We start from the raw sequence: 15,709 nt of genomic DNA, 5'->3' as shown, positions 1-15,709 counted from the left end.
TGCATTCATATTCAGAGTCCCCAGTGGCTCAGCTGATAAAAGCAGCTACAGTTTCAGCTACAGGGGAGAATTTCTGAATATGAAACTGGAAGCTTTGACTCTGATCATCCCAATCTGCCGACACTGGTTGTCAGTTTGTTTTCAGTTGCGGAAGATTAGATCTGGCCTGATGCTTCTATTAATGCTGATAAAAAATGGCTAAGGATGGATAGTTTTGCCTCCTTTAAACAAGTAGATAATACTTTAAATATAGATTAAACCAGCGGAGGCCAATAATTCCCATGTTTGTTGCCATTAATATTTATATTATGAAAAGGTAAAAGACCCAATGTAGGTGAGTAATAAATGTGTCTTTGGGAGGTTGGCTTCTGCCTTGCAGCCAGTGCTACTGGGAAGAGCGCCAATCCCTTGCAACTCTGAATTTCATTAAAGAGGATGGAGAAAGAATGGAATTGTGGGGATACCAGGATATCAGGAAACATGACACATGCATCTCTCTCAAGTTTCCTCCTGCATTTAAGTGAATCGCATGTCATCCTACCTGAGGACTAAACCTGACATCCATGAAGGAGTGTGAGTGTGTGTATCGCTTCTCGGCCTTTTGGCGAAGATCAAGTGTAGTATCTGTTCTTATCAGTTTAATATCTAAAAAGAAAAGGAGTGTGGGTGTGTGCATAAGGCCTGATTTATATTTTATAAAGCCTCCTGCATTCTCCAAGTGTTTTTTGTGCGTCGACTCTATAACGCACACAGGTTTATGTGTTTTTGTGTGCTCAGCCCACATGCATCTGCCTGTTATTTTGTGTATAAGGGTCTCTAGAAATGAAGGAATAAATCACTTTAGTCATTCCCTGTCATGTGTAGACATTTTGTTGAGCCATGCGAGGAGTGTTGTGGTGTTTTGGTAGTACAATATTCACTTTGCCAATTATCATTGAAATCATGGTGATGACCATCCTAAAGATGCATCAGAGACAGAAACAACATTAGGTACATTCCTCGATGGCACTTGGAGCGTGCGCGTATTCAGCCTCATTTGCAGAAAGTTGGTACAGAATGGCAAGAGGCAGACTTCCTGTGTTGTCCATTCTCTTGCAGAAAAAGCACATTATCATTCCCACCAGTGCACTTTCATTTATCTACATGCAGAAAACATGCAGTATGTGACATTTTTTTGAAAACACACCACACTTCTCTAAAGTGATAAGGGTTTAAGGAAATTTCGCCCCCCACATTTTGCCCCTCATATTTTGCCCCCGCACATTTCGCCCCCGGCACATTTCGTCCCTCACATTTCACCCCCAGCACGTTTCGCCTCCATGATATTTCTCCCCCATCCCAGTAACGTCTAATACCCACATCCAGACATTTTGAATGTTTCTAGAAAAAATAAAGTGAATAATCGTTCTCAGCATTCAAAACTGACTTTCCTAATTTAAATATTTTTGCAGCAAAATGATAAAGTTAGCAATAGTGCATTACTTAAATGAAACACTCTGTAAAGATATATACAGTTTTATTTAGATTAAAAGAATCCAAATGATTTTACAGTGGAACACGTTGATCTGTGAGTCATATAAGAACACTACCTAAGTGAACATTTTTTATTTTCAATGTTGGGTAAGGTTTACTAAATTTTTTATTGCAATTATAGATATATACATAAATACCGGGGCAAAATATAGTGGTTGCGAAATCTTTGGGGGGGAGGGTCATGAAAAATACCAGGGGCGAAATGTGCCAGGGTCGAAATGTGGGGGCAACTTATCTGGATGACAGTGATAGGAAAAGGAGCCATAAAATTTTATTTATTTTATTATGTGGCTGAGGAAAAAATGCAGGGAAATACAAAAGTGTGAATGAGAGTGAAACTTTTGATGTATCATCAACTTTTTGTTCCTGGAATTTCTTATTCTATAGGATTGGTTTAAGTTTTCTGTAACATTGTAGTAGACAAGGGTTTAGCAATTGGGTGAATGAATGAACTTTAATAATAACGTAACTCTACAAGTTGTATAAACTAGAAGGATTTCATTAAATGGTGCTGTGCTGTTCTGAAAACTTGAAGCCTTCTGTCCATCATGTCCATCATTTTGAGACTGCATAATATGTAAATATCACCTTTAGTTACAATTTCATTTGTCTTTAATGTAAAGCTATCTCAAAGTAAGGCAACTGGTTTGAGTAATGTACTAACTTTCTTATAGCCCGCTGAATAAGGTGATAAATAATATGAAATATATAAGGAAGTCACTGAAGCCATCTACATCACATGTTCTCAGTCTTTTAACAAGAGCAATGTAAAACTGAGATTTGTACTTTGGAAATTAAATAAAGTTTAAGCACTTAATGAAAACCACTGACACTTAAGAAAATCAACATATTAAATACCATTTTCAATATAATATTTTAACCTACAGCATGAAATCAGGACATCTGTTGCCAATACTTCTCTTGGGACCATTGCTTCTATGACCATCAACACATTCATGAGATAAGTGGTTCAGAAAATGAAAAACTAAGTGAATTAATATTTGGTTGATATTTCAGATATGCCAAATATCAGTGATTTAAAGACATGTTTACATGAGTTTTTTGAAAATGCTACATTTTCCACACAATCTACTGTTTATGTATAGTCATAAGAAAATGGTAAGCTTCATTTACCAAGTGATAAAAATAACAATTGGTCATCTTGTCAGGCATCCCTCAAAACTGTAAAAATAGTCAGTCTATTATTTGTATTTATTTTTAACATTAAAAATTATTTAACAATTATTGTATCCCTAGTATGTGTTATATTATTACAATTACTTGAGTAATCTTTTAATATTTATTTTTAATGTATACTTTTAAATTTTATTCTGCAGTACAACCGGTTCACTAACCTGCATTTCGCTGTATACTCCTGTGTATATGTGGCCAATAAAATCTAAATCTAATCTAATATTAAGTGTGAATATCATTATTGTAATTAATTCAGAGAATTTTGTAGATATCTGTCATCATTCAGACATTAAAGAGACTTTTTCTATTGATCAAGGCCAAAATAAATACTTACTGTGATTCAATATCATATATTAATAAAATGTGAAAACTTCTAACAGGGTGAATACTTTTTATAGGCACTGTATACACTTACCCAATTGACCAGGTCTAAGATACAGGACTCTACAAAATGCGTAATAATGAAGTCATCCTTGAGAAATCTCAGTAGCCCATCTTTTGTGCCTGTGAGCTTTTCACAGTAACCTTTATGCCATTCAAACAGTTATTTTCAATTAGAAATTCAGTTTGTAAAATGTTAGTCTCAATTACTAAAATGTATTCATGTTGTTGAACATTATTAGTGTGTACTGTGGCTAGAATGGAATCATATTACAGCTTCTGCACATCATTTTCAGATTCCCTTACTCAGCTTTAGTGGTGAAATGCTACAGAAAGAGGATACATAGTTCAATTGATTATCAGAAATGAATACTTTCAAATCTGACAATTTATGTATACCATATATACAGTCAGTCATTATCGAACCCACTATATCCTAACACAGGGTCACGGGGGTCTGCTGGAGCCAATCCCAGCCAGCACAGGGCACAAAGCAGGAACAAATCCCCAGGTAGGGCACCAGCCCACTGCAGGGCACACACGCCCACACACCAAGCACACGCTAGGAACAATTTAGGATCGCCAATGCACCTAACGTGTATGTCTTTGGACTGTGGGAGGATACCGGAGTACCCGGAGGAAACCCACGCAGACACAGGGAGAACATGCAAACTCCACGCAGGGAGGACCCGGGAAGCAAACCCAGGTCTCCTAACTGCAAGGCAGCAGCGCTACCACTGTGCCACCGTGCTGCTACCATATCTACAAATATTCTTAAATTGTAAAAAAAATAAAAAGGAAGTTAATAATCCTTTTTGGTAGCTAAGGAAATATTTACCTCAGTGATTTATTATTTAAAGCAAATTATCAACAAAAATGAATTGATCTGTTGTGGAAGCAATTTATAACTATATGTGTTTCCATAAATCAGAATTTCTGTGTGCATGTCTTTGTTTAATGCTGTGGTTTTGGAAGAATTGCAGGATAGTTTTTCTTATATTATCCATGGGAAATCCGTTGAGGGGCAGATCACATTTCCTCTATCTGTACTTTTTAAGATTTAGTGTGACACATAAGAAATTGTTGGAATTGTTATAAATTGCTTTAATTCTCTTATTTGTTTTTTTGTAAGTTGATTATGAGTTATTTCTACCATAATAAGAAAACATTGAATTTTATTTATAATAATATGAAAGTACTCAAGAGCATAAGGAAAAGATCATTATCTTCTTCAGCTGAGCTCAAGTGTCTGATCAGTAACCGCCTTTTAATGCATTCAGTGGGAAGAATTTCTGTCAAAGGCCTTTAAAGAGAATTCCTTAGAGGACAGGTGGAATTGCTTCTTTAGATATCAACTGACTTTTGCATGCAGCCATAATGTGCCAACTATGGTCATCAGAAGTATGTTACACCAATATTTTTCTCCTGAATACACCTGACAGATATTCAGTTAAGTTATTCCATTTCATTTGTAAAATCTTTTTTATTGCTGATGTAACATTTAAAATTCACAGGGTCACTATTTGTTATTAACTAGCTTTTTAACTCTTTCATTTAAACCCTAAATTTGGCAATATAGTGCAGAAAATGGATGAATGAATGTAAATAATGTTGAAGCATTCTAACTTTAAAAAGTTTTAAAAAGTATAAATATCAACAGATGTTATATTAAAAAGAGAAAATATTTTACCAATTGTCACACACGTGTGACTAGGGGACAGTCAAATGGCCTCATCACACTTGAAACCACAATAAATTGGGATTTGGAATATGGCACTAATGCTCTCTTTTCCTTTATACCTGCAGGAAAACAACAGAATTAAAAACCTTACAGCAAGAAACTGCTCCAATCTCCCATGAAGAATACCTCCATATCGCTCCATCAATGCATCGCACCTCCAGCTTCCTCCTGATGTCATTTCTGACCTGTCTCCAACCCCATCATTTCCGGCAGTTCATCTCCTGTTATCATTAAGCCTCCTCCATAAAAGCTCAGAGAAACAATACTGTGTTGTCAAATGTGTATTTTTTGTGCTAATTTTAACTGTCCTAACTGGAAGTGGAACCTACAGCCAGTATATGGGAAGGCTCCCCAACTGTTTACCTGTCTTGTGTGCTTTGATTTATTACACAATGTAGAATAGACTTCTATGAAATAATAACCACTGCCAGGCTTTATTGGTCACAAAAAGTGATGATGAAACCAGAAGAGTTATTTTTGCATAAATGTTCGGGAACTTCACAGAACTTGGTAAAATGCGTTGAAGTCAATGAGGAAGGAGCAACTGAACCAGTTTTGTGTGAATTATAATGGTCAATGGTCTTTTAAGTGTCTGTCATCAACACTGGACTGATTATTGTAGTCAAAAAGTGTGACCTGAGCTGTGAGGCAGCAGTACTAGCCAGTGCACCACCCTGCTTCAAACAACAAATAATGCAAATGGAACAATAACTGCAAAAGAAAATGCAACAAATAGCCACATATTTGCAATAAGTAACATAAATAAATAAATAAATATATACTTTATATATCTTTGTACTAACAGAGTTCCAATCTTTGGGACACTGATTGGTCATGCCACAAATGGAGGGGTGTATGAGAAGTGGCACCGAGTCAAAACAAATTTTAAACCCTGTGGAAGAATTATAATAACAAAAGATTTATTACTATCTTTTTGATGGAAGAAAAAAATGTTCCCAAACTATCAATGCAGATGCTTCACACTTTTTCCTTCCATAAAAAAGATACAAAAGCTTTGTAAATAGTAACAAATCATTCATTTTTATTATTTTGCAAGGTCCCACATGTTTTCTGACTCTGGGACAGCTCTTTAAGGTTTACTTTGGTGCTGCACCCCATGGCTAATTGTGTATGTATTCGACCTTCACCTTCTTCCCTTATAGGGACCAAGCGTGCATCTCCCACTTCTCATAGATCAGTTTGTGCTACTCTGTACTGACACTTCCTTGTTTGAGCTTTGAAGTACTGGTAGATAATGTATACACTCCAGTACATATTGGTGTTTACTGGCACACCAAGAGAGCCTGTGATGTGAGGGATCACTGTTAAATACTAAGTGAGCCGTGTCTGTCACTACCTGATATGTGCTACACAGCGAGAAGCATAACATGCTTAATCCAGTACTGAACATACAACATACAATAAATCTATTCAGGACAAAGTATCATCATAATATCCTCAATATGGTGAGCTAATGAACCCTCAAATGAAAATACTGCAAGTACTTTTTTTAAACACATACAGGGTGCCATACCAGTTGAAGTACTGATATCATGCATGCATGAAGCAGATAACAGTGTTGTAAAATGCGTGAGGAGCAGTACGTTTGCAATACCTATGTGAGAAAGTACTCATACAAATCTGTGATGCCATGTTGATTTCGCAAAGCACAACTTTTGCTGCAGTACTTGTTAAGTATGAAGAAAAGCAGCAGCAAGAGGAAAAGGAGAAAAATGCTAACTGCTGAAGTTTTTGTGAAAATGGTCTGTATTATTCCACTTACTAATCTACATGTTCAAATTTATATTCCTGGCCTGAACATTTGTAGATATCTTTCTAAAGGTAGAGCAGTTGACTACAAATTATTTGAAAATGAAAATGGCTTTTAAACACTTCTAAACTCATCAGCATCAACAGTCTGTCTCTTGAGGGTTTCAGAGAGCTCTTTTGATTTTGGCAAGTCCTAAGTTCCTAACCATAACGCAGGTTTCTCATGTTTATGTAAGGCACCTCTGCAAGTTACTCATCTGCACCTCTCTGAGTCCACCGGATTCTAACTTGAGGCATTTGACACAATGATAAAGATGGGAGTGTAGTAACTATGTAATGTAAGTTTTCATTTTTTTTTTTAAAGATTGATCACATTTATCTATCAATATTGCTGCAATGTCTAAAAAAATAAAAAACACAAGTTGTCTTGTGGTATACTTAACGTTTCGCTCTGCTGTCCTTTCAAAGTGGAGTTTGAACTTTCATATGGGTCAAATTCAATGCTCGGTTTTCCTCCCACTTCACAAATTGATGCACGTTAGTTGGATTGGTGATTATAAACTGGCCAGTAAACGTGAATCTTGATAAGTAAGTGTGTAGTCTGTTTGAACCTTAACCTGCCAGGGCGACCTTCATCTACCCTGTTACCCTCAGTTGCAGAAAGCATGTTCACTAAATGGGTGTGTGGACATACAGTGTATAAGTATATGTTGTCACATGTTGCTCGACCTCCTCAGACAATGCATGCCAGAAGCACAAGGGAAAGCAATGGGAGGGAGAAGGAAAAAAAAAGATGAGATACTACAGAAGTAGTAGAAGTCTCCAGAGATGCTTTCCAAAAGGTTAACATAATACAGTGAAAACTAGAACAACACACTAGGGTCAAGGAAGAGATAAGAGAATGGTCACATCTGGTCACATGATCAACATAAGTATTTATATGGTATGAAAAAAGGGAAATTAGGTTCATAGTGGGAAATTTCTGGTGAATTTCCTTCCAGGTGGTAGCTCCAAATGGGACAGTTTTGAGATAGAGACTTTGTTAATCCCAGACAAAAAAAAATGTCTTTTCGTATGACCTTTTGGGATTTGTTACCTACATTTTCAAGCTGTCATGTAACACTGACCTCTAACCCCATAAAACAAAATAGTAAATATGTCTGTCAGCAACAGCATTTGGTGATTGCACTGTATTTGGAGCAATGTGATACACGATTAATGCATTTAGTGTGTATTTTGTTTTCACAATAAAGGTAAATTTTTAACTTCTTTTTCTACATAAGTGATCGTTGTGACCTCACATTTCTTCCATAAATGAGAGGAAATTGAGCTGTCACTCTGAAAATTTTCCAGTGGCAGCATAGGAGATATCAAGATACAAGAAAGGATCATTCATCTAACTGTATTGGTGCAAACAAGAGCTTTGCTTGACAGAGTGTTCCTGGTAGCCCTGAAGCAATAATACAATTGAATACAAAGTACTGAGAGGGACCAAGGACCCAGTTCAAATTAATACAACCCCTGTGCCAGGCTATAAAAAAAACAATTCCCCATTCCTGAGTTGTGGTTCACTGAGCGCCCCTTTGCAGTCTCAAAATATATATTATACAAAATATATCACCAATTTTATTTTTGTTATTACAAAATGCAAAATCAATTTACATATAAACCATCTAACCCTTAATTAAATGATCTTACACCTTTATTTAGTTGAGAATTTTGGGAATCTATTTTGATTGCAAAGGGAGAAAGACAAGACCGGCCTCTGCATGCAATGGGACCCCAGTCTAGTAAAGGGTGTTGTAATAACTCACTGAGGAAATCTGGAGGGACCAGTGGCAATACACAAATATTCTGAATATAAATGTTTATTAACCAAGAAAAAGTAGGCTGACTGCTTGCACAAATTAATTTATTGGTGCATATTTTGAATTTGCTTTTACGAAAAGGGAAATCACCTGATAAGATGGTATTGCAGTCATCCACCCACTTTCTGACCCATTTGGTCCAGTTTAGCATTGCAGCACCATGATGATGTCCAGCTCTACATCATAGGGTACAAGGCAGCAACCCGCCATTGCCTGCAGGGTATCAGAGGACAACTTCACAGACACCAAGCCAGTCCAGATTTACCAATCAACCTATCGTGCACATGTTTGGGATGGGCTGAAGTAAACTCCATGCAGACATAGGTAAAATTTGAAAAGTCCACACTAGTAAAGTCATCAGGCCAGGATTTGTAATCATTTATCATGTCACACACGTGCGCATGGGAGGCAGCTGAAGGGCTCGCAAAGGGATAATTTGGTGCCAGACCAGGGGGTGGCAGAGTGCACTGATCCTTCCTCTTTTTCATCAGCAGACCAACCATGGGAAATTTAATGTGGACTCGACGATGTCACTTCCAGTTCCAGGCCAGATGACATCACTTCCGGTTCTGGGCCCAAATGACATCACTTTCCTTGTCTGGCTTTAAAACCGCCATGTTTGACTGTCATTTTGTTCTATTGTTGGACTGAAGTCAGTTGATACCTATTGTTCATCGAGCCAAACTTTCAGCTTTGGCAGCCTAATTCACATATACAGGCGGCTGCCCCGAAACCTCTTCCTGTGTCCTTCTAGAAAGTTGATTCAGTTCATCTGGACATAGTTCTTTTCCAGGGAGATACGTTACAGCACTCATCCAAGTGACTTCCTTTGGAGACTGAGGAAGTCACTTGGATTATTGATGTAACATATCTCCCTGGAAAAGAACTATGTCCAGATGAGCTGAATCAACTTTCTAGAATTTCCTTACCTGGATTATTGAGCATGTATCGAGATTCTTCCTGTATCTGTCAAAACCTTTCACAACCAAAAGTGCCAACCACAGGGTCCCACTGCCTGCACTACATTTTAAATGTTAGACACTTCATTAAAATTGCCACCCAGGTGCTGTAGGTCCAACGGTGAGTGAGTTGGGCATTGAGACCAAACCACCGATGCACTTGGGTAGAGTCCAGTGCCCAAGCCACTGCACCACAACATCTCCCTGTTATATATCAAACACAGCAAATATTATGATTTCCCCTAGAGAATGATAATTATTTATTTTATTTAATACTATATAAAAATTCTGATAACTTTTATACCATTTAAGAAAGTATAAAATGCAGAAGGCATGCTCGTGATTACATATACCAATGGAAAAATTAATTATTGTCTAGCATTTGTGAAAAGGAATAAATGATGTTATGTTCATAAATTAAATCTACATTATTTAATGTATGCTGCTTATGTTGCAACTTACCAGATACATCAGTATGTACTGTACATGTAAGTCATGCTATACATATAATTTACATTCACTCAGATTTTCTTTTTAAGCATTTGGAAAATGATATGCATATTTTTTCATATGAGAGAGATTCTTTTTGATTTCATGTTTAATCTGCAAAATGAGAAATTCTCTATATGTGTCATCCTTGTTTGAAGAAAGAATAACTCCAAGTTTAAAGTAATTGCCCCACTGAGAAAATCCCGTTAGACTTGCTTAAAGTTTAAATTACAGTATATCCTACATTCCTTCTAGATGTCCTATAGTTTAATAATATGTTGGGTACTTTATGTTGTTAGTGATAAGAAATAAACACCTTGGTACATATTGGAGAGTAATAAATTGTGTTGGAACATTGATAAACTAATGCAATTACCAGCAAGGTCACCGAGTCAGCTAATTTAGAAATATCAGTCCAGGGCTCTTGAGTGGGCCTCAGGAGGACTGCAGTCACTTTATTACAGCAGGAGGGTCAGGAGCAAATGGTACATTAGGATTGATCTTCTGATCTAATTGTGGAGCACTGCCATTCCTTTTTGGCAAAAAGTGCTTAGCAAGCAGGAGTTAAAACCAGTCCAAACTAATTGAGTTGTGCCCCCCTAAACCAGAGGGACCATGGGCATTTAAAGTGTGAAAAATGCAGGTGGTGTGGGCACACTTTAAATATTTGGACTGTTCGCTCAGCACTCGATTTTGTTGTTTTTAAATGTTAAAGTAATTAACAATTGAAATGTCCAATTTAAATAAAAGCTTACTTTCCCAGCATTGCGTAGTATTATTCATGATGAAATGAGGTAGGCAGACAAACTATGCTGAGACTGTATTTGTGACATTAATCATTATAGTATTTTTATTCTATCTAAAGAACAAACATATTTAAAAAAAAAATCCAATCAATGAAATAAAAACAACGATATATTCAGAAGACAATCCATGAAACTCAACACTCATCCCCCAGTCGACAAATATATTATTATTCCAAATATTTTTTCCAGGGATCAGACTGTCTAATGAGTAGACTTGTAACACTGCACAAATATTAAATTGTTTTTTTAATCCATATTTTGATATCATAATCTCTACATTGACAATTTTACTTAAATGCAATGTGTGTACATAAATTACAAAGCATCGTATTTTACAATATCCATATGATATTACGTTAGCAGTGTCAAATGATATGCGTATTCAGCATAATAATCTATATTTGGAACTGTATGAAAAAACCAAGACAAATGAGAAGAGATTTATTGCAGTAATGGCTGATAAAGATCAGCCTCTTGCAGCATCAGTGCCTTGCATTACCGTCGCAGTAAAGCAGTGATGCTGCAATGGGCGCATCCTTAAAAGTTCAAATGCAATGAAAAATAAACTAAAAGAAGATAAATCAGGATAGCTTCTGTTTCCAAAGCCCATCCTACCACTTGGCTTAAAATGGAACTGGACAGTATAGACAGCAGAATTAGAAAATAATTGTAATCAGCAGTAACTTAGATTGAGGGCATTATGTGAGGTTGGTCTTGATGGGTCCAAAGTCCTCCTTTGACTTTTTATCTGACTCATTACGATGTATGATTTCATCACATCAGGGAACTCAATTCTCATTTTGATAAGTGTAAACAACATACAGCGTGGACCCGCAGGTAGCTATACATTGAAACACTTAGAAATCCTGACATTTTGGACTGAGATCATACCTAATGATAATGTCTTTCATTTGGATGGATTCTCCCCCACTGTAGACATTTACTGTTTTCTTTATACAAAGAACCATAGACACATGGAGTGTGATAGACAGTAGGACTGCAGGGACCTCCAAATCTTGACTTGATTGTGTGTTGGAGAATCTAGATGAACAAGATGGATGAATAACCTCTTTTCTCACAACTGTTCTGATCCACACAGAGGGCCTAACTTCTAATTCTGACTTTTCAGTTGTTGCCTCATTATGTACAAATTTTGTAATTCTCTGGTATTAAGGGAAACACAAACTGTAATTGTCACAAACTAATTTGGCTTAGTTGCTTTGAAAACTCCATCCAAAATGGATCAGTTCACCCAGACATCTTGCCTTTCATTTTTTCCACATGCCCATCTTTATAATTTCACTTTGCAATTAATTAATCTAAAGCTTTGTTTGGTCTTCCATTCTACTAACGTTATTATATAAAATAAAAGTTAGCTAATTACCTATTGCATCCTAATTTTTTGTGATCAACGTTTTATCAAATAAAGACAAACTGACAGCATATAAACAATAAACAAACATACAATACAAAAGAACTCAAAATATTAACTTGACTGTGACGGTATTGGCTCTCGTAACTTGCCTGAATAAATAATATTTTCCAAATCTGAAAAAAAATGAGATTTCCATTTCAAACTTGTTGTAGTTCTGAAGCACAAGAAGGTTATATGTCTTCAATGGTAAATGAAATCAAAGTGGCTGTCTTGTGCTTTTAAAGTCCAATACGTACCTCGCAGAATGAAAATGGTCTTGGTGACAGAAAGAAATAGTTACCAGTTAAACTAATCTTTTTGGTTCAGAAACAGTAAATAAAGTGTTGACATATTGCCAAACTTCTGTTAGCTTGATTTCCAGTTATAACTTACACATTGAAATGAATGACTAATAATATACATAAATAATGCTTTGTGATGTGTGTCTATTTGTATCTCTGTTAGCACGTGTCTGCCTACATGGAAGAACTCTACGGAAGAAAAGAATGAATTGAACAAAGTGCAAAAATATTATAGTGCCACTTTGGAGTGAGTGTGTGTAACATCAGCTCATAAGCAGCAATGAAAAGAGGCTGAAGGAAATAAATTAATGGCAATCAAATAAAAGAATATATTCTGTTCATATAAAATCGAACAAAAAGATTTCTACTAGATGAAAAAAAATTAAAAAGGCTAAAAAGCAAAAGAATGGAAGCATTGAAATCAGTAATGTAGAAAGTAGAAAAGTAATGTTAATAAAGGAGCTGTGCATAACGGAGGAGATGACCATGAACATGGGCAAGAAAACAGAATTAAAGAGAAGAATGTTGGTAGAAGGGATTTTTTCCACTCATTGAAAATGATCAGATTAAAAAAGTGGTAATCCTTTGAAAGTTAGTGAGGATCAATATGTGCAAATTTCAAATCATTACAAAAGCAATGAAAAATGATTGCAATGGAGGCTTTTGGGAAAAATAAAATATGAAACATAATGCCGCCCACCTTAATAAAAGGAAAAGTGTCTGTTGCTATGTCTCTATCATTCCACTAGATGTTGCTCACATACATTTCTAGTAATAAGATTCATTACATTTTTCATTCCAACAGATAACGCATAACTGTATAATAAAACACTAAGTTCTGTGTGTCCAGTCCCTCTGAGCAATCCGATTGGTCAGTTTTGCTGTAGTCTGATTGGTCAGTTTGGACCAGTACTGTGGCTAGTATTGTATAAAATGTTATCTTTAGTAAAGGATCCTGATGGCTGATCCAATTAGAAACACTTAACCTTTTCCTGGAATTAAATTTCCCTGAACACCTTTATCTCAGCAGAATTATGTCATGGTGGCTCACTGATCATGAAGACTGCAAGTCTGATTGTGTATGCAGTTTAATTAAACAGAAAATGATAAGATTAATTTTTAAAAAGAAACTTAGCATCTTAGCAAAACTTCTGAATCTTTTAATATTTTAACACTATTGACCATAACATGCTGCTACACAGACTTGAAAACTGTTTGGCTTAAGCAGAGCTCTTAAATGGTTCACATCAAGTCTGCCATAAAGGGGATCGGGAAAAGTTGCCCCTCACATTTTGCCCCTCATATAATTTCACCCCCAAATTTAGCTACTCACACTTCACCCCAAATATTTTTCCTATCACTTACCTGGATTATTTAACCTTTTTTAAAAATTATTATTACCTGTATTTTATTGGCTTTTTTATTTTGATGTTATTTTAAATATTGAAATAGTGTTCCATAGAACTAAAGTTACTGGATTTTGCTGAGTTTTTTCGTCAGCACTGTTACTCAACTTAAAGCATCCGAACACACTATGGCCACGCATTTTCTATTTTCGCTGCCTGACTATCTGTGGTGTATTGCGGTACTGAAGAACAAGCAGCGCGTCGCAGACAGTGTAATATCAATATATACACCGCCATGCCATACACCACACTGTATAATATTATAAAAATTTACAATGGCAAAGAGAGTACCGTCAATAAGAGGCAAAAGAAAATTGGTAGATGATGACAACCACATTTACGTGTTTTCAAAGGGAACAGTAGATGAACAACATGGAATCTGGGTTTGTGAAAAACGTTCCACCTGTAAAGGGCATGTTTAATTTTTTGGCAATTTAAACGTGCATTTATCAAACCAAAATGAATTACAAGATATACAAAAATTATGTGCATTACTTACATTTCTGTAACCTACTCATTATCTACAGGGGGCAAATTGTGGAAGGCGAAATGCGGTTGGGGCAACATGTGAGGGGCTAAATGTGGGAGGCGAATTGTTGGGGGTGAAATGTGAGGGGCGACTTTTCTGTAAACCACTGTAAAGTACATGTGGTGATACAAATGAAGGAACAGCCAGGTCATTTTTAGTTCACCCAACTTCAACATCACAAAGGTATTTTCTTGACTTAAATACAAATATATTTAACATTCATTCCTAAGGTTTCCAACATTTTAAACATTTTTTAAGTATAAGCAGGTCGGGTAAATAACATACAAATAACAAAGTCCAGAGAGTCAATAAAACTAAAGTATCCAAGAATTGAACTTCTGTTAGTGAATATCCACACAGTTGGCCATCAGGTTGACATGTTTCAGGACTCAACCCCTTCATCAGGGCTGAACAAACTAGAAACTAAAGACCAATAAATTTCACAACTCATTTAATCATTACATAATCCATATAAATACATACTCCGAAAAGGGTCAACTGTGTGAATATTCACTGAAACATGTTTAATTCTTGGATACTTTGTTACTTTGTTACTTATATGTTATTTATTGTTGTTTACATGACCTGTTTATTATCTCTTATATATATTTCTCTTCTGGTTCATCCTGAATCCTCTTCAAAAGAGGTCCCGCCCACACTCAGCCGACACGGCATTTCTCGATTCTTATTCCTGCTCTTCCAAACCCTTCTCCATGCTGCCTGAGGCCTCCCATACACCCCCACGCCGCTTTTCTCAATTCCTACTCCTCCTTTGGACTACCGCGTTTCCCGCTCCTCTCTCATGACCCCATTGGTGTCACGTCACCCCCCTATATCTAGCCTGACCGCATGACCTTTCACTTCAGCCATGTGTGCGCCTGGGAGTCTTTTCCGCAGCCTGCTACAGGAAGGTACTCTGTCGACCATTGGCATTGGTTTCGCTCCTTGCTATTCGTTTCGCTCCTTCCTGTTTTTGTTATACTGTGACGGTTGTTTCCTAAGCCTTTGTTATAAAATGAACAACAGTATCCCTAATTTCTGCCAAATACTGCCTGTTATCTTCCGCGGTTCTCGAGCCCTCACCTTTGCCTCTTCCATCAACAAACACAGGCTGTGGAACGAAATGAAACTCCTAAAACTCACAAAAAATATGAGAGCTTTCAAAAGTGAAACTCAATTTGTTCAATGGCTTCTTCAAGTTTGGGAAAGTAAAACTAGAGACACGGCAGAACTACCTTCTCAATGTTTACCACAACAACAAGACCCAGTTGCTCAACTTTACGGTGATATTAATTTCTCGACTGTGACTCCCCAAGA

The 15,709-nt window shown here is 36.5% G+C and overlaps 1 pseudogene; it reads left to right on the top strand.

Annotated features, from left to right (window-relative positions):
• The first annotated feature begins 585 nt into the window (after positions 1-585).
• Positions 586-797, top strand: LOC114651492 (uncharacterized; annotated as a pseudogene).
• Positions 798-15,709: the final 14,912 nt, after the last annotated feature.

This window comes from Erpetoichthys calabaricus, chromosome 4 (assembly GCF_900747795.2).
Source record: "Erpetoichthys calabaricus chromosome 4, fErpCal1.3, whole genome shotgun sequence".
Taxonomy (NCBI): domain Eukaryota; kingdom Metazoa; phylum Chordata; class Cladistia; order Polypteriformes; family Polypteridae; genus Erpetoichthys; species Erpetoichthys calabaricus.
The sequence above is the reverse complement of the archived record's forward strand: the minus strand, read 5'-3'. Positions and strand labels throughout refer to the sequence as shown.